This window comes from Aotus nancymaae, unplaced genomic scaffold (genome assembly GCF_030222135.1).
Source record: "Aotus nancymaae isolate 86718 unplaced genomic scaffold, 86718_ANA_hifiasm-v0.15.2.pri h1tg000002l, whole genome shotgun sequence".
Taxonomy (NCBI): domain Eukaryota; kingdom Metazoa; phylum Chordata; class Mammalia; order Primates; family Aotidae; genus Aotus; species Aotus nancymaae.
In genome coordinates, this window is record NW_026988413.1 from 26,242,924 (window position 1) to 26,267,485 (window position 24,562).

Below are 24,562 nucleotides of genomic sequence, written 5' to 3' on the forward strand. Positions count from 1 at the left end.
TATATATGAGAGAAAATATATATATTATTAAATATGTTATAGAGACAGGGTCTCTATATATTAAAATATATATATTATAAATTTAATATATACATATATATATTATAGAGACAGAGTCTTTCTATGTTGCCCAGGCAACATAGTAAGAATATAGAATTTGAGATGGAGTCTCACGCTGTCACCCAGGCTGGAGTGCAGTGGTGTGATCCCAGCTCACTGCAGCCTCTACCTTCCTGGTTCAAGCGATTCTCCTGCCTCAGCCTCCCACACTGAGACTACAGGCATGTGCCACCACACCCGACTAATTTTTGTATTTTTAGTAGAGAAGACGTTTCACCATGTTGGCCAGGATGGTCTCGATCTCTTGACCTCATGATCCGCCCACCTTGGCCTCCCAAAGTGCTGGGATTACAGGCATGAGCCACCATGCCCGGCCTGAATTTTTTAAATATGCTATAGAAATGAGGAGGCCCAGCATGGTGGCTCAAGCCTGTAATCCCAGCACTTTGGGAGGCTGAGGCAGGTGGATCACAAGGTCAGGGGGTTGAGAACAGCCTGGCCAAAATGGTGAAACCCCATCTCTACTAAAAATACAAAAATTAGCTGGGCACGGTAGCAGGCACCTGTAATCCTAGCTACTCAGGAGGCTGAGGCAGAACAATCGTTTGAACCTGGGAGGTGAAGGATGCAGTAAGCCAAGACTGTGCCACTGCACTCCAGCCTGGGTGACAGTACAAGAAAAAAAATGAGAAAAATCATTCTGAGAAAATAACACATGAGAAAAAACTGAGCTTTGTACACATCTTAAAAAGTCATTTAGCAAGACAGGATTTTAAAACTCTTCTTGGTGAACTAACAAAAAAGCCAAACAAATACTAAAAAAAAACAAAACAACAAGAGCAAATTTGAGCTCTGAAGCTGATTCACAAGAGTTCAAGTCTCGGTGGCCAGGGTTTGCTGCTTGGTTGACTCTGAGTGACTAAGCTCTTCTTTGTGGCCAATTCACCTGTTTCAGTAATTGACTAATGAAAAAAAAATAGACAATAAAATATGTTGCAGAATGAGGAGGTGCCAAAGGAGAGAGAAATGAAATCTAATTGGAAAAAAGTGAAGCAAAACATAGTGTACATTCATTCACAAGACATTACTGCCCAGCACTCTGAATTCAAGTTTTCTCCTCTTCTCTATTTTTAAAAGAAAGTGTCAGGTGACAAGAAAGCAAGCCAGCTGTTAAGTTTACTACAGAACTGCAGCATAAATAATTTCTGTATTATAAATGATAAGATACTCTGTTTTGAGGTTTTAATTCACTTCTGTCTGTTATACCTAAAATATAATCTTGGCTATTCAGAATGATGACAGCTCCTCAGATACTATGAAACTATTAAATCATCAAAGGCAAACATGTATTCACTTTTTCATGTTAACTAAAGCAAAATGTATAAAGTATATTGCAGAGACTTTGTAAACAACTCTTAACTGAAAATACAATAGAATCTGTGTACTATCCATACAGAAATCCATTATACAATGTTCTTTCCTTTATTATTGAGGTAAAAATTCATATAATATAAAATTTACCATTTTTACCATTTTAAAGGTGGCCTTAGTACGTTCACAGTGTTCTGTGACCATCACCATTCTCTCACTCCACAACATTTTTATCACCCCAAGAAGAAACTGTACCCATTAAGTAGACATTTCTCATTCATTCCTCCTCCCAGCTCCTGGCAAAATCTGCTTTCTCTACACTTACCTAGTCTGGACATTTCATGTAAATGGAATCATACAATTCCGTTACAATACATGATACATACATTCAATAGGGATGATCTGTGATAAAAGGTACATAGCCTTTTCTGGCTGGCTTCTTTCACTTGCCATGATGTTTTCAAAGTTCATCCATGTTGTAGTGTGTATCAGTACTTCATTCCTTTTTATGACCAACTAATATTCCATTATTTGGACAGACCACATTTTGTTTATCCTGGGTTTGATTGGCATTTGAGTTGTCTTGTTCTTTAAATTTAAACTGATTTCTGTCAATGTAATATATACCCATAGAGAGGCAAGTGAGAGGCACTGAGCCCAGAGCAAGCAAACAGCTGTTCTCTGTCCCACCCTGTTCTCCTGCAGGCAGCTGCTTTCAAGTCATTTCTCTGTTTCTTCTGATAAATGAGTCTGTTACTTCCATTTTAAAATGTTCATACATCTATGTCTTCATTTTGACTTTATTTTTTGAATTTTTCTACTATGGGAAATGAAAATTTAGCTTTAACTCCACTACCACCTGTACACATATTACTCCATTTGCCTTCACAATTTAGTTACAGCACAGTTTTTGGTTAACTCAAGAGTTGGTACTGATAATTATATAGATACCGTTGATATCATAACGAAATAGTTTTATATTTCCTTTTAAAACTTTTTATAAACTCTGAAATGAATAATTTCATCATTTTAAATTTAATTTATGATATAATTCACAATTCCTAATCCTTGTAGACCTGTAACATTCCCCTCAGCATTTTCAGACCCTGCACCCAGTCACTCTCTCTCTGTGTGTGTACATCCTTCAGTAGTTTCCTGGTAATTTTTTTAGGGTTTTCATTTTGCCTGTATTTTGTTGCTTATTTCACTGGCCATGGAATTCCTGACTGGAAAAATCCCCTCAGACTTTTGTTTTCTAGCCCCCAGTGCTGTGAAGAGGTACAAATCTGATATAATGCTGATTTCTGGCCCTTTTTCTCTGAAAGTTTTGAGGAGATTCTGTTTATCCTTTGTGTCCTTTACACTTCCAGAATTTGTGCCATAACAGAGGTCTTTTTCATTTAATATACCTTTTTTTTTATTATTTTTTTTTTTGACAGGGTCTCACCTCACTCCCGTCGCCCAGGCTGGAGTGCAGTGGTGCGATCACAGCTCATTGCAGCCTTGACTTTCCAGGCTCAGGTGATCCTCATATCACAGCCTCCCAAGTAGGTGAGACTACAGGTGTGCACCACCATGCCCAGCTAGTTTTTTGTATTTTTAGTATTTACCTCCATTCTACAGCTGTTAAAACAGGCCTCAGAAGGAAGAACAGCTTTCTTGGACTGAGAACAGCTTTCCTTGGTTAGTGAGGGCCGGAAGCTCTAGCATTTTCTCTCCTCCAGTCCATCTGGGTATAATGGCCACCCATTGTAGTGGGCTTTGATTTTTTTCCAAGAATGGAGCTTGGAACCCCATAGAAATTGTGTTTTGTTAGTAGATGGAAGAATTTTTTGGCATTGATTTTAAATTCCCATAGTCTACTTCTAGCGAAGCTCCACACCCCTCATTTACTCTCTCTCTTCTCTTTAGGGGCCAAGGAACAAAGTGTAGCCAACTGTTTTGAAGCCACCCTGTTTTGAAAAGGCTTTTTCCACTCAGGTGGCCTTGTGCCGAATGGCCAACCCTGCCCACTGTATGGAAACAATAGATGCTGCCTTAGAAGGGAGCAAGCTGGCACTGCCCTGGTATGTGGGTGCGGCCAGGAAGCTTTGGGCCAAACTGTGCAGACTTGCTGTCTCAGGATTGGCACTTTCTACAGCTAGAGCGGAGACGAGGGGCAGTCAGCATCCAGCCCTTCCTCCTGGAGATGAAAGGGGTCTGTAGATGGACGAGGCCCTTGTTCACCAAGTCACAGGACGAAGTCAGAGGAGAAGGATAGAAGTCAAAAAAGAGGAGGAAAATGGTGCTGCTCCTATCACCTATAAATTCTGCATCCATGAAAAAAAAAGTCCGCCAAATTATGGCCCTGAACCAATCTGTATCAACCCTGAACATGTTGGGTGCCACCCACTGGGTTGGGCAGAAGATGATGCAGGCCTGGCAGAAGTTGGTAAGGAACACTGTGCCAGAGGCTTGGTGTGGCAGGAGGTGACAGGACAAAGGTACCAGAGGATGCCAGCTGGGCGCCAGCCTTCTTAGCTGTCAGAACTGGTCTTGGAAGAAAAGGACAGCCGTCGGGTATGCTTTCGTAGGAGGCATTTCTACTCTTGCAGATAGCTGCCTCTCCTTCCTTCCTGTGACTGAACAGGCCAGAGGGGAAGGTCAAGGGCAGGCAGGAGAACAGGGACAAAGGCATAAAGTGTGGATTGTACACGGACTTCTGTTCTAATCCAGCTCACTTACCGACTTTCTATGTCAAAAAACAAAAACATTAGAATCTTGGACGGGAAAGAGGCTGGCACAAACGCAAATATGAGCTGAGTTCCAAAAGAAAAGAGACAACAGATAAAGAGATTCTCGTCGGTACTCTACCTGTGAATGACTTTGAAATTGGCCTTGCGAAGGGTCCTGATGGGCATGAAAAAAAAATGAAAAACCACTAGCTCTATTTTCTCTATATAGATGTGAAGGTCTATAGGAGTACCTTGTTGAAATGTCTGGGAAGTGAAAGTGACACAGAAAAAGAGGACTTGTGGGCATATGCATTGGCCTTTTTTATCTGAAGGTGCAACAGCCAGTAAAGATGGGCTGCATTCTGGGTCCCTGGGAGAGCTGCTCCTGAGCTCATGCCTCTGTCCCAGCAGCAGGAGCCCCTCAGGGCTGTAGAATGTGAGTCCAAAAGACCAGACACGTGATGCACTCCTCTGCTTTCTGAAGCATAGGATCAGCCCTTAGAAGCAGCTGTTCGCCTCTCCTTTAGTAGTTCGGCAAGAATTCAGTTCAGTAAAAATTTATTGAGCACCTACCCTGCTCCAGGCACTCTCTAGGCTCTGAGAGGGGGGTTCCCTGTATTGTGCCCAGAACTCTGCTCCTCAGGCCTTTCTATCCGCTCAGGATATTGGCTTAAGCAGCTCAACTGATTGCAAGTGCCACCCTTCCCAAGAGTTTTCCCTTAAAAACCCATGCTGTTCTCCTAGACAAAGTTAATGTCTGGCTCAACATGTCACACCTCTCTGAAGTCCTTAAGTTCTAAGAAAGGAATCCCAGAAGGGATGCAGGACTCTTGATGCTGAATGAGAGGCAAGACCCTCTGCTCCTGTTGCTCGCCAGTGTTCTCCCAAGTCCCCTAGAGGAAAGGCTCATCCTCTGGCTCGTCCTCCTAAACCAACCCCTGGGCATCCCTTTGTTTGCGCCAATTCCACACACTAATCTCTCTGCCCTGTGTTTGCAGATGCTGGTGGGATGGAGCTGCAGTTTGTGTCTGTGGAGTAGATTAAACGCTGTCTGCCCCATCCTGTCTTAACTGTCTTCTCACTGGTTAGCAGTCCTTGGAAGAACGAACAATCCATCCAAGCTACCAGAAAGCAGAAGTTCCATGATTCGTGACCAGAGTCTCATAGCACAGTAAAATTCATCTCTACAAACGGTTTATGGCTGAACAGACTCCACCAACTCAGGTATGTCCACCCCTAGCCTGAAATGGAAGGTGAGCGGAAGGTCAAGCTCAGAGCTCAGTACTCTGAGGACTGTCTCTGGTTAGGTGGTTAGGTTCCAGATCAGAACAGACCACTGTCCTGTCACGTCAGTCTAACACGTGGGATCTCTGGTAACACACATAGCACATTCTGCTTTGCGTTTAGAAGCAGATTATGTGGGATTCTGGAGGATTAACTTATGATAGAGCTTTATATAAACACACGTTTGCTGAATGTCAGCAATAAAGCAGCACACCGCTGCTGAACTCCAGTGAAGTCAGGAACACCCACGCTGAGCAGAAGCCTGTGTGGTTGTCTTAGGAACTGTGACATACCTATTATTCCCATAAATGGGAAAAATATTGTGTTTGGCCTGCCTTGAGTTTACTATGGAGCCAGATTATTTTCTGACAATTCAAAGAACTACTCATGTAGATGGAGTTCAGGAACTGGAAGCATCCGAATCTATACATTTTAGAGAAATTTCCCCTGCGTTTTATAGCGCAAAGGGAGCTCAAGGGAGCAGATAAGTTTGGTAGAAGTACAGAAGGGAGGAGGGGTGCTGTGCTTCCCCATATCACTTCTAGCATATCTCAAAACCAAGAGTTTGATCTACTGCCTTTGTAGGAGTTCAGTTTTCAAGTTCAGAGGATTCAGCACCATGGTCAGAGCCAATGAGATAACAAATGTGAACCTGAAGTAAATCCTCTCTGCAGGAGGAAAACAAGGAGTTTTTCAGAGAAGTACTCTCTGTCTTCCCCCACTCTGATAACCTCTAAGCCAATGCTTAGGTTAGCCAGAGGGAAAAAACCATACAACTCCCAACTCCATGTTATGATAGGCCCCTTCTGTCTTCACGTGTTGCCTGAACTGGGAACCATAGGTCTCAATCCAAATTTGTCCCATTGTCTTTCTCACTTTGGCAGTAAATTTGTCTTCTTTTTTTGCGATTTTTTTTTTTTTTTTTTTTCAGAGAAAGAGCTTTGCTCTGGCACCCAGGTTGGAGTGCAGTGGTGTAATCACAGCTCACTGCATCCTTGACCTCCTAGCCTCAAATGATCCTCCCACCTCAATCTCCCTAGTTGGGACTACAAGTGTGCACCACCACACCTGGAAAATTATTTTTTAAAATTTGTGTAGAGATGGGGTCTCACTATGTTGCCCAGGCTGGTCTCTAAACTCCTGGGCTCAAGCAATCCTCCTGCCTTGGCCTCCTAAAGTGCTGGGATTATAAGCACGAGCCACCATGCCTGCAACCTCCTTTTTTTGTATTTGTAATTGATGTATCATATTGTACATATTTTGAGGGTATGTGTGATATTTTGATACATGTATACAATGTATAATGATCAAATCAGGTTAATGGCGGTGTGTTCCATTCATGTTGCTATGAATGACAATATTTCATTATTTTTGTGGCCAAATAATATTTCATTGTGAATATATACCACATTTTCTTTATCCATTCATACATTGATGGACACAGGTTGATTCCATAATACTGGCTATTGTGAATAGTTCTACAGTCAACATTGGAGTGCAGATACTTCTTCAATATATTGACTTCTTTTGGATGTATACCCAGCAGTGAGATTGTTGGATCATATAGTAGTTTTACTTTTAGTTTTTTGAGAAACTCCCATACTGTTTTCATGTGGCTATTGTACTTTACATTCCCACCAACACTATACAGGGTTCCTCCTTCTCTACATCCTTGCCACCATTTGTTATTTTTTTCTCTTTTTGATAATAGACATTCTAACTAAAGTGAGTTGATATCTCATTGTGGTTTTGACTTGCATTTTCCTGATGATTAGTGGTGTTGAGCATTTTTTAATCTACCTGTTGGCTATCTGTATGTCTTCTTTTGAGAAATGTTTACCTAGGTCTTTTGCCCATTAAAAAAAATTAGATTCTTTGCTATTTTGCTATTGAGTTGTTTACATTTCTTATGTATTTTATTTATTAATCCACTGTTAGATGGATAGTTTGCAGATATTTTCTGAAGGTTGTCTCTACACATTGTTGTTTCCTTTGCTGTCCAGAAGCTTCTTAGCTTGACATAATCCCATTTTTCTATTTTTGCTTTGACTTCTTGTGCTTTTGAGGTCCTAAGCCAAAAAATCTTTGCCCAAACCAATGTCCTGTAGCATTTCTTCAGTGTTTTCCTCCAGCAGGTTCGCAGTTTTAGGTCTTACATTTAAGTCTTTAATTCATTTTGAGTTGATATTTGTATATGATGAAAGTTGGGGATCTCATTTCATTTTTCTGCACACAGATACAGAGTTTTCCCAACACCACTTATTAAGGAGACTGATCCCCCCATACATGTTCTTGGTGCTTTTGTTGAAAATGAGTTGTCTTATTTCTGAATTTTCCATTCTGTTCCATTCTGTGTCTGTTTTTATACCAGTACCATGTTTTTTTGGCCACTATAGCTCTGTAGTATAATTTGTTTGTTTTTTGAGACAGAGTCTCTCTCTGCTGCCCAGGCTGGAGTGCAGTGGAACAAGCTCAGCTCACTGCAACCTCCGCCTCCCAGGTTCAAGTGATTCTCCTGCCTCAGCCTCCCAAGTAGTTGGGATTACAGGTGCCCGCCACCAATGCCCACCTAATTTTTGTATTTTTAGTAGAGAAGGAAATTCACCATGTTGGCCAGACTGCTCTCAAACTCCTGGCTTTAAGCAATCCACCCACCTCGGCCTTCCAAACTGCTGTGACTACAGGTGTGAACCACTGCGTCCAGCCTGTAGTATAATTTGAAGTCAGGTAACATGATGCTTCTACCTTTATTCTTTTTGCTCTGGAATGCTTTAGTGATTTGGAGTCTTTTGTGGTTCCATGTAAATTTTACGATTTTTTTTTCTATTTCTGTGAAGAATGACATTGGTATTTTTATAGGAATGGCAGCAAATATGTAGATTGCTTTGGGTAGTACTATTATTTTAACAATATTAATTCTTCTGAAAAGTGAGCATGGGATGTTTTTCCCTTTCTTTTTATCCATTTAAATTTCTTTAATCAATGTTTTGTAGTTTTCCTTGTAGAAGTCTTCTACCTCCTAAATTTATTCCTAGATACTTTATTTTACTTGTAGATGCTGTAAGATTACTTTATTGGTTTCTTTTTCACATTGCTGGCTGCTAGCATATAGAAATTTTACTGATTTTTGTATGTTGATTTTATATCCTTCAACTTTGCTGAATTTGTCACTTCTAATAGGTTTTTTGGTGGAATCTTTAGGTTTTTCTAAATATAAGATCACATTGTTTGCAAACAAGGATAATTCAACTTCTTCCTTTCCAATTTGTATACCCTTTATTTCTTTCTCTTGACTAATTGCTTTGGCTAGTACTATATTGAATAAAAGTGGTGAAAGTGGGCATCCTTTTTTTTTTTTGAGATGGAGTCTTGCTCTGCTGCCCAGGCTGGAGCGCAGTGGTACGATCTCGGCTCACTGCAGCCTCCACCTCCCAGGTTCACGCAATTCTCCTGCCTCAGCCTCCCGAGTATCTGGGACTACAAATGTGCAACACCATGCCTCACTCTTTTTTGTATTGTTTTAGTAGAGATGAGATGTATTAGTCAGGGTTCTCTTTTACTATATTCATTCATTTTCATGCTGCTGATAAAGACATACCCAAAACTGGGAACAGAAAGAGATTTAATTGGACCTACTGTTCCACATAACTGGGGAGGCCTCAGAATCATGGCAGGAGGCAAAAGGCACTTCTTACATGGCAGTAGCAAGAGAAAACTGAGGAAGAAGCAAAAGCAGAAACCCCTGATAAACCCAATAGATCTCATGAGACTTACTCACTATTGCAAGAATAGCATGGGAAAGACTAGCTCCCATGATTCAGTTACCTCCCATTAGGTCCTTCCCACAACACGTGAGAATTCTGGGAGACACAATTCAAGTTGAGATTCGGGTGGGGACACAGCCAAACCTTATCATGCCGCCCATGGCTCCTCCAAGTCTCATGTCCTCTCATTTCAAAACCAATCATGCCTTCCCAACAGTCCCCCAAAGTCTTAACTCTTTTCAGCATTATCCCAAAAGTCCACAGTCCAAAGTCTCATCTAAAACAAGGCAAGTCCCTCCCACCTGTGAGCCTACAAAATAAAAAACATCCAGTTACTTCCTAGATAACAGTGTGGGTACAGGTATTGGGTAAATACAGCTGTTCCAAATAGAAGAAATTGGCCAAAACAAAGGGGTTACAGGGCCGATGCAAGTCCAAAATGCAGCAGGGCAGTCAAATGTTAAAGCTCCAAAATGATCTCCTTTAACTCCAGGTCTCACATCTAGGTCACGCTGATGCAAAAGGTGGGTTCCCATGGTCTTGGGAAGCTCTGCCCCAGTATCTTTGCTGGGTACAGCGGTACAGCCTCTCTCCTGGTTGTTTTCATGGGCCGGCTTTTACAGGTCTGTGTCTGTGGCTTTTACAGGTGCATGGTGCAAGCTGTCAGTGGATCTACTATTCTGAGGTGTGGAGGACAGTGGCCCTCTTCTCACAGCTCCACTAGGCAGTGCCCTAGTAGGGGACTGTATGTGGGGGCTCCAACTCCACATTTCCCTCCTGCACTGCCCTAGCAGAGGCTCTCCATTAAGGCCCTGCCCTGCAGCAGACTTTTGCCTGGGCATCCAGGCATTGCCATTCATCTTCTGAAACCTAGGCCGAGATTCCCAAAACTCAATGCTTGACTTTTGTGTACCTGCTGGCTCAACACCACCATGTAGAAGCTGCCAAGGCTTGGGGCTTCCACCCTCTTAAGTCACAGCCCGTGCTCTATGTTGGCCCCTTTCAGCCACAGCTGGAGTGGCTTGGACACAGGGCACCAGCACGGGTACCCTGGGTCTGGCCACAAAACCACTTTTTCCTCTTAGGCCTCTGGGCCTGTGATGGGAGGCGCTGCCATGAAGGTCTCTGACATGGCCTGGAGACATTTTCCCCATGGTCTTGGGAAAATTAACATTGGACTCCTTGCTATTTATGCAAATTTCTGCAGCCAGCTTGAATTTCTCCTCAAAAACTGGGTTTTTTTCTACTGCATTGTCAGGCTGCAAATTTTCTGAATTTTTATGCTCTGTTTCCCTTTTAAAATGGAATGCTTTTAACAGCACCCAAGTCACCTTTTGAATGCTTTGCTGCTTAGAAGTTTCTTCCACCAGATACCCTAAATCATCTCTCTCAAGTTCAAAGGTTCCACAAATCTCTAGGGCATGGGCAAAATGCCACCAGTTTCTTTGCTAAAACATAACAAGACTCGCCTTTGTTCCAATTCCCAACAAGTTCCTCATTTCCTTCTGAGACCACCTCAGCCTGGACCTTATTATTCATATCACTATCAGCATCGAAGCCTCTAGGAGGTTCCAAACTTTCCAACATTTTCCTGTCTTTTTCTGAGCCCTCTAAATTGTTCTAACCTCTGCCTGGGACCCAGTTCCAAAGTCACTTCCACATTTTTGGGTACCTTTTCAGCAATGCCCCACTCTGCTGGTACGGATTTACTGTATTAGTTCGTTTTCACACTGCTGATAAAGGCATACACAAAACTGGGAACAAAAAGAGGTTTCATTGGACTTACAGTTCCACATGGCTGGAGAGGCCTCAGAATCATGAGAGGCAAAAGGCACTTCTTATATGGTAGTGGCAAGAGAAAAATGAGAAGCAAAGCAGAAACCCCTAATAAACCCATCAGATCTCATGAGACTTATTCGCTATCATGAGAATAGCACAGGAAAGACCACCCTGATGATACAATTACCTCCCCCAGGTCCCTCTCATAAAATGTGGGAATTCTGGGAGATACAATTCGAGATCTGGGTGGGAACACAGCCAAACCATATCACAGGGTTTCACCACATTGGCCAGAGTGGTCTCAAACTCCTGACTTCAAGTGATCCACTTGCCTCACCCTCCCAAAGTGCTGGGATTACAGGCGTGAGCCACCGTGCCTGGGTGAGGTATGTTCTTTCCATACCCAGTTTGTTGAGGATGTTTTTTCCATGAAGGGATACTGAATTTAACTGAATGCTTTTTCAACATCCATTGAAATAATCGCATGGTTTTTGCCCTTCAATCTGTTGATGTGATGTATCATGTTTATTGATTTGCATATGTTGACCCATCCTTGCATCCCTGGGATGAATCCACTTGATCATAGTGCATGCTCTCTTTAATGTTTTTGAATTCTTTTTGCTACTAATTTGTAGAGGATTTTTACACCTGTGTTCATCAAGGATACTGGCCCACAGGTGGTTTTTTGTTTTATTTTTTGGTTTTGGTGGTGTGTTTGTCTGGTTTTGGTATCAGCATAATGCTGGCCTGGTAGAATGAGTCTCTCTTCTCTTCACTGACTTGAAATAGTTTGAGTAGAATTGGCATTAGGTCTTCCTTAAGTATTTGCTAGAATTCAGCAGTGAATCTGTCAGGTCCGAGGCTTTTAAGGAAAGACTTTTTATTACAGCTTTGATCTCATTACTTGTTACTGGTCTGTTTAGGTTTTCTGTTTCTTCATGGTTCAATCATGGTAGAGTATGTGTTCAGGAATTTATCCATTTCTTCTAGATATTTCAGTTTGGTTGTGTATAGTTGTTAATGATAGTCTCTAATGATCCTTTGTATTTCTGTGGTATTAGTTGTAATGATTCCTTTTTTGTTTCTGATTTTATTTGGGTCTTCATTTTTATCTTAGTCTAGCTACTGGTTTATCAATTTTGTATATCTTTTCAAGAAACCAACTTTTTGTTTTGTTGATCTTTTGTAATTTTTGAGTCTCAATTTCATTTATTTCTGCTCTGATCTTTATTATTTCTGTCCTTGAACTAATTTGGGGTTTGGTTTGTTCTTGCTTTTCTAGTTGCTTGATGTGCATAGTTAGGTTGTTTATTTGGAGTCTCTATTTTTTTAAAGGTGGATGTTTTATAATTCCATGTTAGTATACTTTTTCTGTATCTGATAGATTCTGGTATGTTTTGTTTCTTTTTTCTTTTTTTTTATTTTTTGAGACGGAGTTTCGCTCGTTACCCAGGCTGGAGTGCAATGGCGCGATCTCGGCTCACCGCAACCTCTGCCTCCTGGGTTCAGGCAATTCTCCTGCCTCAGCCTCCTGAGTAGCTGGGATTACAGGCACGCGCCACCATGCCCAGCTAATTTTTTTGTATTTTTAGTAGAGACGGGGTTTCACCATGTTGACCAGGATGGTCTTGATCTCTTGACCTTGTGATCTCGGCCCCTCAAAGTGCTGGGATTACAGGCGTGAGCCACCGAGCCCGGCCCGTTTTGTTTCTATTTTTATTTTTTTCAAGAAATTTCTAAATTTCCTTCTTAATTTCTTCACTGACCAACTGGTTGCCTGGAAGCATGTTGTTTAATTTCCATGTATTTGTACAGTTTCTAACATTCTTCATTTTATTGACTTAATAGTTTTACTCTATTGTGGTCAGAAAAGATACTTGATATGATTTCCACTTTTTTGTATTTGTTGAGACCTGTTTCATGTCCCAACATATGGATTATCTGTCCTGGAGAATGTTCCATGTGCTAATAAAGAATGTGTATTCTGTAGCAGTGGGATGAAATATTCTGTAAATGTCTATTAGGTCCGTTGGGTGTACAGTTTCACTCTGATGCTTCTTTGTTCATTTTCTGCCTGGATGATCTTTCCATTGTCAAAAGTAGGGTGTTGAAAACCCCTCTTATTGCTGCATTGCAGTCTATCTCTCCCTTTAGATCTATTAATATTTCCTTTGTATATTTGGGTGCTCTGGTGTTGGATGCATATATATTTACTATTGTATATCCTCTAACTGAATTGACCTCTTCATCATTATATAATAACCTTATTTATCTCTTTTTACAGTTTTTAAGTCTGTTTTAGCTCATATAGTTACTCCTGCTTTTTTTGTTTGTTTGTTTCCATTGCATGGAATATCATCTTTCTATCCCTTCACTTTGAGTCTAAGTGTATCTTTATAGGTGAAGTGAGTTTCTTGTAGACAGCATATTGTTGGGTCTTCTTTTTAATCCATGCAGCCACTTTTTGTTTTTTAATTGTAGAATTTAGTCCATTTACATCCAATGTTACTATTGATAGATAAAGCTTCACTGCTGCCATTTTGTTACTTGTTTACTAGTTGTATGTAACTTCTCTCTTCCTTTCTTTGTGGTTAAGTGATTCTTCTCTAGTAGTATGTTTTAGTTTGTTACCTTTTATTTTTAGTCTATCTGTTACAGGTTTTAGCTTTGTAGTAATCATTAAGCTTATAAAGCACATCCTACAGTTGAACATATATTTAAAACTGATATCAACTTAATTTTGATCACAAAAAGCAAAGAAACAAAAAACCTGAACAGATTAACTTCCTTCTTCCTCCACATTTAAAATTTCTGATGCTACCAATTACTGTGTTATTGCCTGTCTCCTAACACATTATTTTCATTATTGCTTTAATAGTTTTGTCTTTGAGCATTCTTACCAAAGATATAACTGGTTTAATTACCACAATTACAATATTAATATAATAATTACATTAGAGTCCTTTTCTTTCAGTTTAAAGAATTTCCTTTAGGATTTTTTGTGGGACAGTTCTGGTAGCTATATATACAAAGTCTGTCTGGGACAGTCTTTATCTCTCCATTTCTGAAGAACTTTTATTGATACAATATTCTTGGCCATTTTTTCCCTATGGCACTCTGAATATTACTATCTTACTCCCTCCTGGCCTGAAAAGTTTCTGCTGAGTAGTCTGATGCCAGGAGTATTGGATCTCTCTTATATGTTATTTGCCTCTTTTCTCTTACTGCTTTTAGAATCCTCTCTTTCTTTGATTTTTGCAAGTTCGATGTAATACATCTTGGGATATTCTTATTTGGGTTGAATCTGACTGATGATCTTTGACATTCCTGACTTGGGTATTTGTATCTTTCTCTGGCGTTGGAAAGCTTTCTGTTATTATTTTTTTGAATAAGCTTTCTACCCCTTAACTTTCTCAGTTCCCTCTTTTTTTTTTTTTTTTTTTTTTGAGACGGAGTTTCGCTCTTGTTACCCAGGCTGGAGTGCAATGGCGCGATCTCGGCTCACCGCAACCTCCGCCTCCTGGGTTCAGGCAATTCTCCTGCCTCAGCCTCCTGAGTAGCTGGGATTACAGGCACGCGCCACCATGCCCAGCTAATTTTTTTGTATTAGTAGAGACGGGGTTTCACCATGTTGACCAGGATGGTCTCGATCTCTTGACCTCGTGATCCACCCGCCTCGGCCTCCCAAAGTGCTGGGATTACAGGCTTGAGCCACCGCGCCCGGCCTCAGTTCCCTCTTTAACTCCAATAATGAATATTTTCCTTGTTGATGCTGTCTCACAAATACTGTAAGCTTTGTTCATTCTTTTTTATTCTTTTTTTCTCCTCTGTGTATATTCAAATAATCTGTCACTGATTCATTCTTCTGTTTGATTAATTCTGCTATTGATGCTCTATATTGCATTTTTCATTTCATTCATTGTATTTTTCAGCTCCAGGATTTTTGTTTGATTTTTTAAAAAATTTTTCAATGTATCTATTAAATTTTTCTGACTTTTTAATGATCACCATTCTAACTGGCATGAGATGGTATCTCAATGTGGTTTTGATTTGCATTTCTGTAATGACCAGTGATGAGCTTTTTTTAATATGTTTGTTGGCTGAATAAATGTCTTCTTTTGAGAAGTGTCTGTTCATATCCTTCACCCACTTTTTGATGGGTTGATGGTTTTTTTCTTGTAAACTTAAGTTCTTTGTAGATTCTGGATATTAGCCCTTTGTCAGATGGATAGATTGCAAAAATTTTCTCCCATTGTGTACGTTGTCTGCTCACTCTGATGATAGTTTCTTTTGCTGTGTAGAAGCTTTTTCGTTTAATTAGATCCCATTTGTCAATTTTGGCTTTTGTTGCCATTGCTTTTGGTGTTTTAGTCATGAAGTCTTTGCCCACGCCTATGTCCTGAATGGGATTGCCTAAGTTTTCTTCTAGGGTTTTTATGGTTCCAGGTCTTATGTTTAAGTCTTTAATCCATCTTGAGTTAATTTTTATGTAAGGTGTAAGGAAGGGATCCAGTTTCAGCTTTCTGCATATGGCTAGCCAGTTTTCCCAACACCATTTATTAAATAGGGAATCCTTTCCCCATTGCTTGTTTTTGTTGGGTTTGTCAAAGATTAGATGGTTGTAGAGGTGTGGTGTTATTACTGAGGCCTCATTGGTCTATGTATCTGTTTTGGTACCACGCTGTTTTTGTTACTGTATCCTTATTGTATAATTTGAAATCAGGTAGCGTGATGCCTCCAGCTTTGTTCTTTTTGCTTAGTATGGTCTTGGTTTTGTGGGCTCTTTTTTGGTTCCATATAAAATTTAAAGTAGTTTTTTTCCAATTCTGTGAAGAAAGTCAATGGCAGTTTGATGGGGATGGCATTGAATCTATAAATTACTTTGGGCAGTATGGCCATTTTCACAATATTGATTCTTCCTATCCAAGAGCATAAAATGTTTTTCCATTCTCCTTGAAGAGGTCCTTCACATCCCTTATAAGTTGTATTCCTAGGTATTTTATGCTCTTAGTAGCAATTGTGAATCAGAGTTCACTCATGATTTGGCTGTTTGTCTGTTACGGGTGTGTATAAAATGCTTGTGATTTTTGCACATGATTTTGTATCCTGAGACTTTGTTGAAGTTGCTTATCAGCTTAAGATTTTGGGCTGAGATGATGGGGTTTTCTAAATATACAACCATGTCATCTGCAAACAGAGACTATTTGACTTCCTCTCTTCCTATCTGAATACCCTTTATTTCTTTCTCTTGTCTGATTGCCCTGGCAGAACTTCCAATACTATGTTGAATAGGAGTGGTAAGAGAGGGCATCCTTCTCTTGTGCCAGTTTTCAAAGGGAATGCTTCCAATTTTCCCATTCAGTATGATATTGGCTGTGGATCTGTCATAAATAGTTCTTATTATTTTGAGATACATTCCATCATTACCTAGTTTATTGACAGTTTTTAGCATGAAGGGCTATTGAATTTTGTCAAAGGCTTTTTCTGCATCTATTGAGATAATCATGTGGTTTTTGTCATTGGTTCTGTTTATGGGATGGATTACATTTATTGATTTGCATTGAACCAGCCTTGCCTCCCAGGGATGAAGCAGACTTGATCATGATGGATAACCTTTTTGATGTGCTGCTGGATTCAATTTGCCAGTATTTTATTGAGGATTTTCACATCAATGTTCATCAGGGATACTGGCCTGAAATTTTCTTTCTTTGTTGTGTCTCTGCCAGGTTTTGGTATCAGGATGATGCTGGCCTCATAAAATGAATTCGGGAGGATCCCCTCTTTTTGTATTGCTTGGAATAGTTTCAGAAGGAATGGTACCAGTTCCTCTTTGTACCTCTGGTACAATTTGGCTGTGAATCTGTCTGGTCCTGGACTTTTTGTAGTTTGTAGGCTATTAATTGCTGCTTCAATGCTGGAGAGGATGTTGAGAAATAGGAATGCTTTTACACTGTTGGTGGGAGTGTAAATTAGTTCAACCATTGTGGAAGACAGTGTGGTGATTCTGCAAGGATACAGAACTAGAAATGCCATTTGACCCAGCAATCCCATTACTGGGTATATACCCAAAGGATTATAAATCATTCTACTGTAAAGACACATGCACACCTATGTTTACTGCAGCACTGTTCACAATAGCAAAGATTTGGAACCAACCCAAATGCCCATCAATGATAGACTGGATAAAGAAAATGAGGCACATATACACCATGGAATACTATGCAGCCATAAAAAAGGATGAGTTCATGTCCTTTGCAGGTACATAGATGAAGCTGGAAACCATCATTCTCAGCAAACTAATACAAGAACAGAAAACCAATCACCACATGTTCTCACTCATAAGTAGGAGCTGAAAAATGAGAACACATGGAGACAGGGAGGGGAATATCACACATCAGGGCCTGTTGCAGGGTCGGGGGCTTAGGGGAGAGATAGCATTAGGAGAAATATCTAATGTAGATGATGGGATGCAGCAAACCACCATGGCACATATATACCTATGTAGCAAAACTGCACATTCTGCACATGTACCCCAGAACTTAAAGTATATTTATTTTAAAAAGATACAAAGACAATTATGCATATTTTAAAGTATAGGTATAAAACAGATAGCAACTAAACATACACTATATGCTTATTAATAATAAAATCTTTTTTCAAAGAAAAAAATAATTTTTCTGATACATATCTGAATTGATTTTTTGGAATTTCCTTGAGTCTCCTTAAAGCAGCTATTTTGAATTATCTGAGAGATCACACATCTCTATAACTATAGGGTTGGTCTCTGGCACCTTGTTTTAACTCATTTGTGAAGTCATATTTCCCTGAATGTTCTTGGTGCTTGTAGAACTACAACAATGTCTGCACATTTAGGAATTAGGTATTTATTTTAGTCTTTGCATCCTGGCCTTGTTTGTGCCTGTCCTTCAGAGGGCCTTCCAGATTCTAAGCTGACAGACTGTTGTGTTCCCTGAGCCTGTGACCACTGCAGCCATCTCAGCACTAGAGGACACTCCAAGCCCAGGCTTGCCATGAGTTTCATGAGGACTCTGAGGTTGGCATGGCTTTCCAGCCCAGATGGACCTAGGGAAGACCCAAGAAGGATACTGGACTGAGGGACCTGAGTCCAGAAAACTGTCCTGTGGCCCAGACAAGTGTGTCTCCTAGCAGCTCTCTGCAGTTCTCAACTGCAGCAAGAGGAGATGGAGTTGAGACTGGACCACGTCAGGATCTGCTGTGGGAAGGAGCTGGTGGGCCTGTCTTACTGTCTCAGATGTGCATGCATCACCCAGCTGGTCCCTGTATGAGGAGTGGGGTAGTTCCTAGACTGCAGTAGTAGGGGCTAGAACTGAGACTAGGCCCCATCATGGAATCTGCTATGAGAAGCTGGAGAGCCTAATCTCAGCTCAGAGAGGTTCATGTTACCCAGCAAGTTTCTGCACAAATAAGATAGTTTCTCATCTACAGTAGGAGAGGCTGGAGCTGAGACTGGGTCTCCTTGAAATCTGCTGTGGGATGGAAGCTGAAGAGCCTGTCTTATTGGGGCAGAAAAGGACACATCTCCCATCAGGTCTCAGCACAAATAGGATAGTTCCCTGGTTGCTGCGGGGCTGGGGCGGGGGGGGGCGGGGTGGGGAGGGGGTGGTGGAGCTAAGACTGAGCCCACTTGGGATTTCCTATGAGACAGAGGTTGGCAAATGTGTTTGGGACACTCAGGCTTTTGGGTTGTGGGATACGGGCAAGTCTCCCTCTGAACTGAAACATCAGCTGAAAAAGGCTGGAGCAGAACCACAGGGCCACTTTCAGATTCACTGCTGAGACCGATGTTGGTGGGCAGACAGGTCTTTCTGCCAAGGCACTAGTATGCACAATTCCTTCTGGACTCCTTGGCAGACAGTTTTGGTTGCAGGCTCAAGGCCAAACAGGTAGCCAAGCCTCAATCCCACAGCACAGATACCAAGGGGTCCCAGTCTCAGCTCTGACCCCTCCTGCTGTAGTTGGGGAATTATCCTATCTACACAGAAACTTTCTTGGCCATTTCCAGGCATGAACCTGGAAGCAAGATCAGATCAGCTGACCTGGGTGTTGGTCTGTACTCTCAAAACAACCTCCTAGGTCTTGGGCCCTCTCAGGATTTCACAAACTCCTACCTGAATCCTGAGGCTTCCACTGACAGACTTTTGATTGTAGACTTGACAATAATTCTTGTACCCATCTTGTAGTTGGGGGTATGAGCAGGTTCCCTTCTATTTTGCCATCTTGGCAATGACACTCAGTAAATGCTTTTTTTTTTTCATGTTGATTTTCTGGTCCTGCTAATCTGTGAAATGGAGAGAGACATCGTATCTCTTAGCTGTGTTAATCCAAATATCTGAGTGATCAGCCAAGACAAGGTAAGAGTGACTTCAAGGGCCCTGGAGGAAGATTCCCTGCCCCCAGAATCATTCCTCTGCCCCCCACCTCTCGATGGCCCTTTTAAGAGAAAAGATACCACTTATAGAAGTACAGACTGACTCAGAAAGTGGAGGACACAGTGGAAGGGAGCTAACATCTAATAAGACCCCCATGTGTCAGGTATGAAATACAAACTCTCATTTCACCCTCACGGCAACTCGAAGGCGAGAGTGTCCAGCTCCCTTTCATAAGTGCATGTACACAAGCATGGACGCAGTGCACAGTGCTGAGGTGTGCATTGCATCCATAATGTTGAGGGAGGCCATTCTTGTTAATAATCAAGTACTCACCTCATGTGACAAAATACATGCTTTCCTAAAGAAGTATATGGAGTCACAGATCAAATCCTACTAATCTGCAGTTTATATTTAAGCACTTAGTAGTTCCAGGCATGGTGCTAAGCACTTTACCTAATCTCACTCAATCTTCACAACAAACTCTGCAAAACACATATGTTATTAGCCCCATTTTCAGGCTAAGATATGGAGATTTGGTGAGGCTGAGTAATCGTCAGGGTTGCACAAATACTAAGTGGCAGAGTCAGGATTTGAACTCATCTCTGCCTGACTTCCAAGGATCTCCTCAGACATAAGCAAAATCACAAGAGAAAATACTTAAATTATATATTGGAAGGAAAATATTATTTCCTTTAAAAATAAACAGAATCAAAATTACTGAAGCCCCATCAAAGTTTCTCTGTCACCCTACAAGTAGAGAGCAGTGGGAAATAAGAGGGACAGTCAGCTTTATGTTTTGTTCCTTGATTTCCTGCCATGCTCCTTCAGGATATACAGAGGCACTGTCTTCTTTTTAAAACTATGGAATAGATCAGACATGAATATGGAACTTGAATAGATGAAAGTTCAAGTGTTTTTTTCCCTCATTTCAGGCTTAGAATCTAGCAAAGTTAGAAGGGAAATCCTTCCACTGGGCATGTAAAATGTTAAAACAAGCCTGTGGGATGACTCTTTCTTTGCTTCTCTGACCTACACTAGAATCATGTATAAAATGGAAACTCATATAACCAAGTGACACAGACACACATCTGCACACCCACTGTCTTTGTATCCTAATGCTGATACAGTGCAGCTGCAGTATCAGTGACACGGTGTTCCTGGGAAGTTGATCAATGATTCCCTTCCACACTTCAGGCTTTATTATAGGAGGTATTAGTTAGCTAATTACTATTACTCGAGTACCTTGGTGTGCCTTCTTCAAGAGCTCCTTTAAATGTTCCTCTTTCATTCTACTTTCAAGTCCTAAAAGCAGATGCTGCTTTTATGGAAAAGCCTAATTGCTGTGGAATCTAATGTATGTCCTACTTCCACATCCAAACCTCCGCCTTCCTGTTTAATGGACAGCATTCTCATGACTCACGTTTGATTTATGGGCTGGAAGGCGCCACACCTTTTTTTGGTCCTGTCTGCACATATTGTTAAGTGTCATCAACTCTGGAAAAAAGCATTCATGAGTTAGTTATGTCAATAATATGAGACATTAAAAGAGACTTGTCTTACAAACAAAACAGTAAATGATAAATGCAAGGTTTTGTAGTCCCATATGCCTCTCTGCTGCACCCTAGAGCCTATAATGATTGTTTTCTTCACGTTTGCAGCACGAGGCATCCCTGAAGCTCATCATTAGATAGCATGTGCCTCATTAATATCTGTCCACTCTAACATTTTCAATTCTTTTTGGATTAGCAAAAAGGAACAAAGAGAAGTGAAATTTAGATACCTAGTAAGTAGTGTAAAATAACAAAACAGTAGCCTATAAAGCAATGGGACGTGGGGACTGTGTTCTGTGGTGGCAGTTGTTGTTTTCGATGGTTCATAGCTCTGAATAATTTCCCAACATTCACCCAATTTGATGCTACTATGAAAAAATAATGTCTATAAAATCCACATCCCAAATAACTCTTATTGCAGATAATTCCCTTCTTCCGTTTTCCCAGCCTAACAGAATACAAGTTTGTTCAGAGGATGAGAGAAAACCTATCCCATTAAATCCTTGCCTAGCACATAGGGTGCCCTGTGACACAGGTCTGGTTAGTGATGCTGACAAAAGGCTTCTAGGTGTTCTCAGGAAAACTCTTGCATTTCTACTCAAGCACTGCTCCTTCTGCCTTGAGTGTCGACGTGAAGCCTAGAGCTGCAGCAGCCATCTTGCAACCGTGAGACGAGGAGCATGAGAATTACAGCCTACAGCTAAGGGTGGCAGAGAAGGATGGCAGGAGCCTGGATCCAGGATAGCACCAATGCCTCCTTTACTAGCTTCAGACTTCTTATTGCTTGAAACAAATGCCCATCACACTTAAGTCACTGTTACTCTGGTTCTTTGTTGCTTGCAAGTGAAGGGTACAATGACCAATACAGTCTTACACACACCTTAGCTTCTGTTTCTGAATTTCCCAATTAAAGCTATACATTTCTCTTAAATTCAGAGGGAAGCTAAGAATGTTGCCTTTATTTGGGGTCTGGGCATCAACACTCCACAACAGCCTCTTGCTTTCATTACAATTAACTAGAGCTAGATAAATACTGGAGTTAAATGGGGGGGGGGGGGCGGGATAAAATTAGAAACATATAGGTAATTATGAATAGTTACTGGATCTCAAAACTATTCATAATTGAGGGACAACTATGTATAAAGTCAATGGAATTGTATGTATTATACAATCATTGTTATGGCTGAATAATGTACAACAACAGAATATTCAGCCATTAAACGAATGAGGACCGACTGATTCGTGCTACAACATGGGCAGACTTTGACAACTTTATTCCAAGTGAAAGAAGCTAGTCACAAAAGAGCACATGCTGTGTTACATAATTTATATGAAATGTCAAGAACAGGCAAATTGAGACAGACAAAAAGCAGATTAATGGTTGACAGGGGATGGGAAGTGGCCACTTAGCTGGTACAGAATTTCCTGTTCTGGAATTAGGTAGTGATGGTGGTTACACCATACCAAAAGCCATGAATTGTATACTTCTTTTAAATGGCTAAAATGATGAATTTTATGTTATATGAATTTTACCTCAAAAAAAGTCATTTATGCCATATTAATTGTAAAATGATACTGATTCCAGAGAGACTACATTGTAAGAAAAGATAGATAGGGTTGATAAAATGTAATATATTTGATGATACTGAAATTTGGAGCTTTTGGCCAGGCGTGGTGGCTCATGCCTGTAATCCCAGCATTTTGGGAGGCCAAGGCGGGTAGAACCCTTGAGGTTAGGAGTTTGAGACCAGCCTGGCCAACATGGTGAAACCCTGTCTCTACTAAAAATACAAAATTAGCCAAAAAACAAAAACACAAAAATTAGAGTATGGCGGTAGGTGCCTGTAATCCCAGCTACTCAGGAGGCTGAGACAGGAGAATTGCTTGAACCCAGGAGGCAGAGGTTGCAATGAGTCACAATTGTGCCACTGCACTCCAACCTGGGCAACAGAGCAAGACTCAGTCTTCAAAAAAAAAAAATTTGAAGCTTCTGCACAAATAGCATTGTATCAATTCAGAAATGAGTTTGCTGCATTTAGTTTGAAGTTTGTTTTTGTTTCACATAAGTCCTGCTATGGATAATCTGTGGCCCCTGAACTCTCTCCCTGTTTGTACAGGGACCAGATTCTGATATGTCCTATATTCAATATTTGGCTTCCATCCTCAGTGTTACTTTGTGGTCCAAGATGGCTGCTGAAGTACGAGCCATCATTTCCCATTCCAGGCATGCAGCAGGAAGAGGGAAAGGACAACAAGTCCTTCCTCTCAGCTAAGTCAGTCTCTCTGAGCAGAATGAAGGCACGGTTAAGTAAATACATATATCCAGAGAAAGCAAGGAAAGCTCTAGGAAAGCGGGATTCCCTGTCTGTTTTATCTGTGCACTCGACCTAGCACAAGGCAGAGCACATTGAAGATGCTAAAAAAAACTGTGTGAAATGAATGTTTACCTTCATGGATATGGATAAATGCATCATATAACCATTTACATATTTTCAAAAATAATACACAGGGAAATGTTTATGTGAAAGCAGCATGTTATACTATAGAGTACTTCAATTTTATTGAAAAAGTATATGTATGCCTTGAGATCAGAAATATACTAATGGATCAAGTGATTTTTCAAATATATGGTGAAATTGCTCTGATATTGCATTTCTTCATACTTGTATACATTTTTCAAACTTCTGCAATGAGCCAGAGTATTACTTTTTCTAATTAGAAAATAAATCAATAATCTTACAATTCATCTAGAAGATGACTACATCAGTCTAAGTATTAGAAGCGAATTAGCACAGAAACAGAAAACCCAATATAGCAGGTTCTCACAAGTGGGAGCTAAACCCTGGGTACACATGGACATAAAGATGGGGACAACAGACACTGGGGACTCCAAAAGGAGGGAGGGAGGAAAGGGGGCAAGGGCTGAAAACCTTCCTGTCAGATACTATGTTCACTGAGTGACAGGACCTACAGAAGCCAAAACCTCAGCATCACACAAGATACCCTTGTAACAAACCTCCCACAAACCCCTGAAACTAAAATTAAAAAACCAAAAGCAGATAGCAGGGCCCGGTGTGGCGGCTCATGCCTATAATCCCAGCACTTCTGGAGGCCAGGGCAGGAGGACCGCATGAGGCCAGGCCAGCTTAGGCAACATAGTGAGACCTATCTCCACAAAGAAAATTTAAAAGCCAGAAAAAAATGTTCCCACCCACCCTTAAAAAGTGTTTCCCTCACCCCCCAAAAACAAGATGGCTGGGTGTGGTGGCACATACCTGTAGTCCTAGCTACTCAGAGACTGAGGTGGGAGTATCCCTTCAGCCCAGGAGTTAGAAGCTGCAGTGAGCCATGGTCACACCACTGCACTCCAGCCCAGGTGACAAAGCAAAACCCTGTGGCAAAAAAAAAAGTATAAAATACACATTTAAAAACAGGTAGTGAACCTCTACACCAAAGAGAACAGCCAACAGCCCCAGCTGGCAGCTTCACTTTATTATTTTGGGGGAGGGAAGATGCTGATATCTACAGTGATACTATATGGAGTCATACCTATCCCTGCATTTCAAGGTAACAAATTGTTTATCTACTTAATGGTACAACTTTTTTTTTCAGCCTAATAGGTGGGCATA

The 24,562-nt window shown here is 40.9% G+C and overlaps 2 long non-coding RNA genes across 3 annotated transcripts in view; one reads left to right on the top strand and one right to left on the bottom strand.

Moving 5' to 3' along the window:
• The window catches only part of LOC105732014 (uncharacterized), a 239,360-nt gene extending 234,263 nt beyond the window's left edge, over nucleotides 1-5,097 (top strand). The window contains exon 7 of the long non-coding RNA XR_010341610.1: nucleotides 2,871-5,097. This is a non-coding gene — a long non-coding RNA (uncharacterized LOC105732014). The remainder of the gene's footprint in view (nucleotides 1-2,870) is intronic.
• Nucleotides 4,009-24,562, bottom strand: part of LOC135273818 (uncharacterized) — a 124,684-nt gene continuing 104,130 nt past the window's right edge. Inside the window, exons 2-5 of one of the 2 annotated variants that reach the window (XR_010341615.1) lie at nucleotides 24,209-24,325; nucleotides 20,804-20,877; nucleotides 19,123-19,292; nucleotides 4,009-4,052 (exon numbers count right to left, since the gene is read on the bottom strand). This is a non-coding gene — a long non-coding RNA (uncharacterized LOC135273818). Of the gene's footprint in view, nucleotides 4,053-17,987; nucleotides 18,056-19,122; nucleotides 19,293-20,803; nucleotides 20,878-24,208; nucleotides 24,326-24,562 lie in introns of those variants that run through there. The other variant, XR_010341616.1, reaches the window with a different exon arrangement.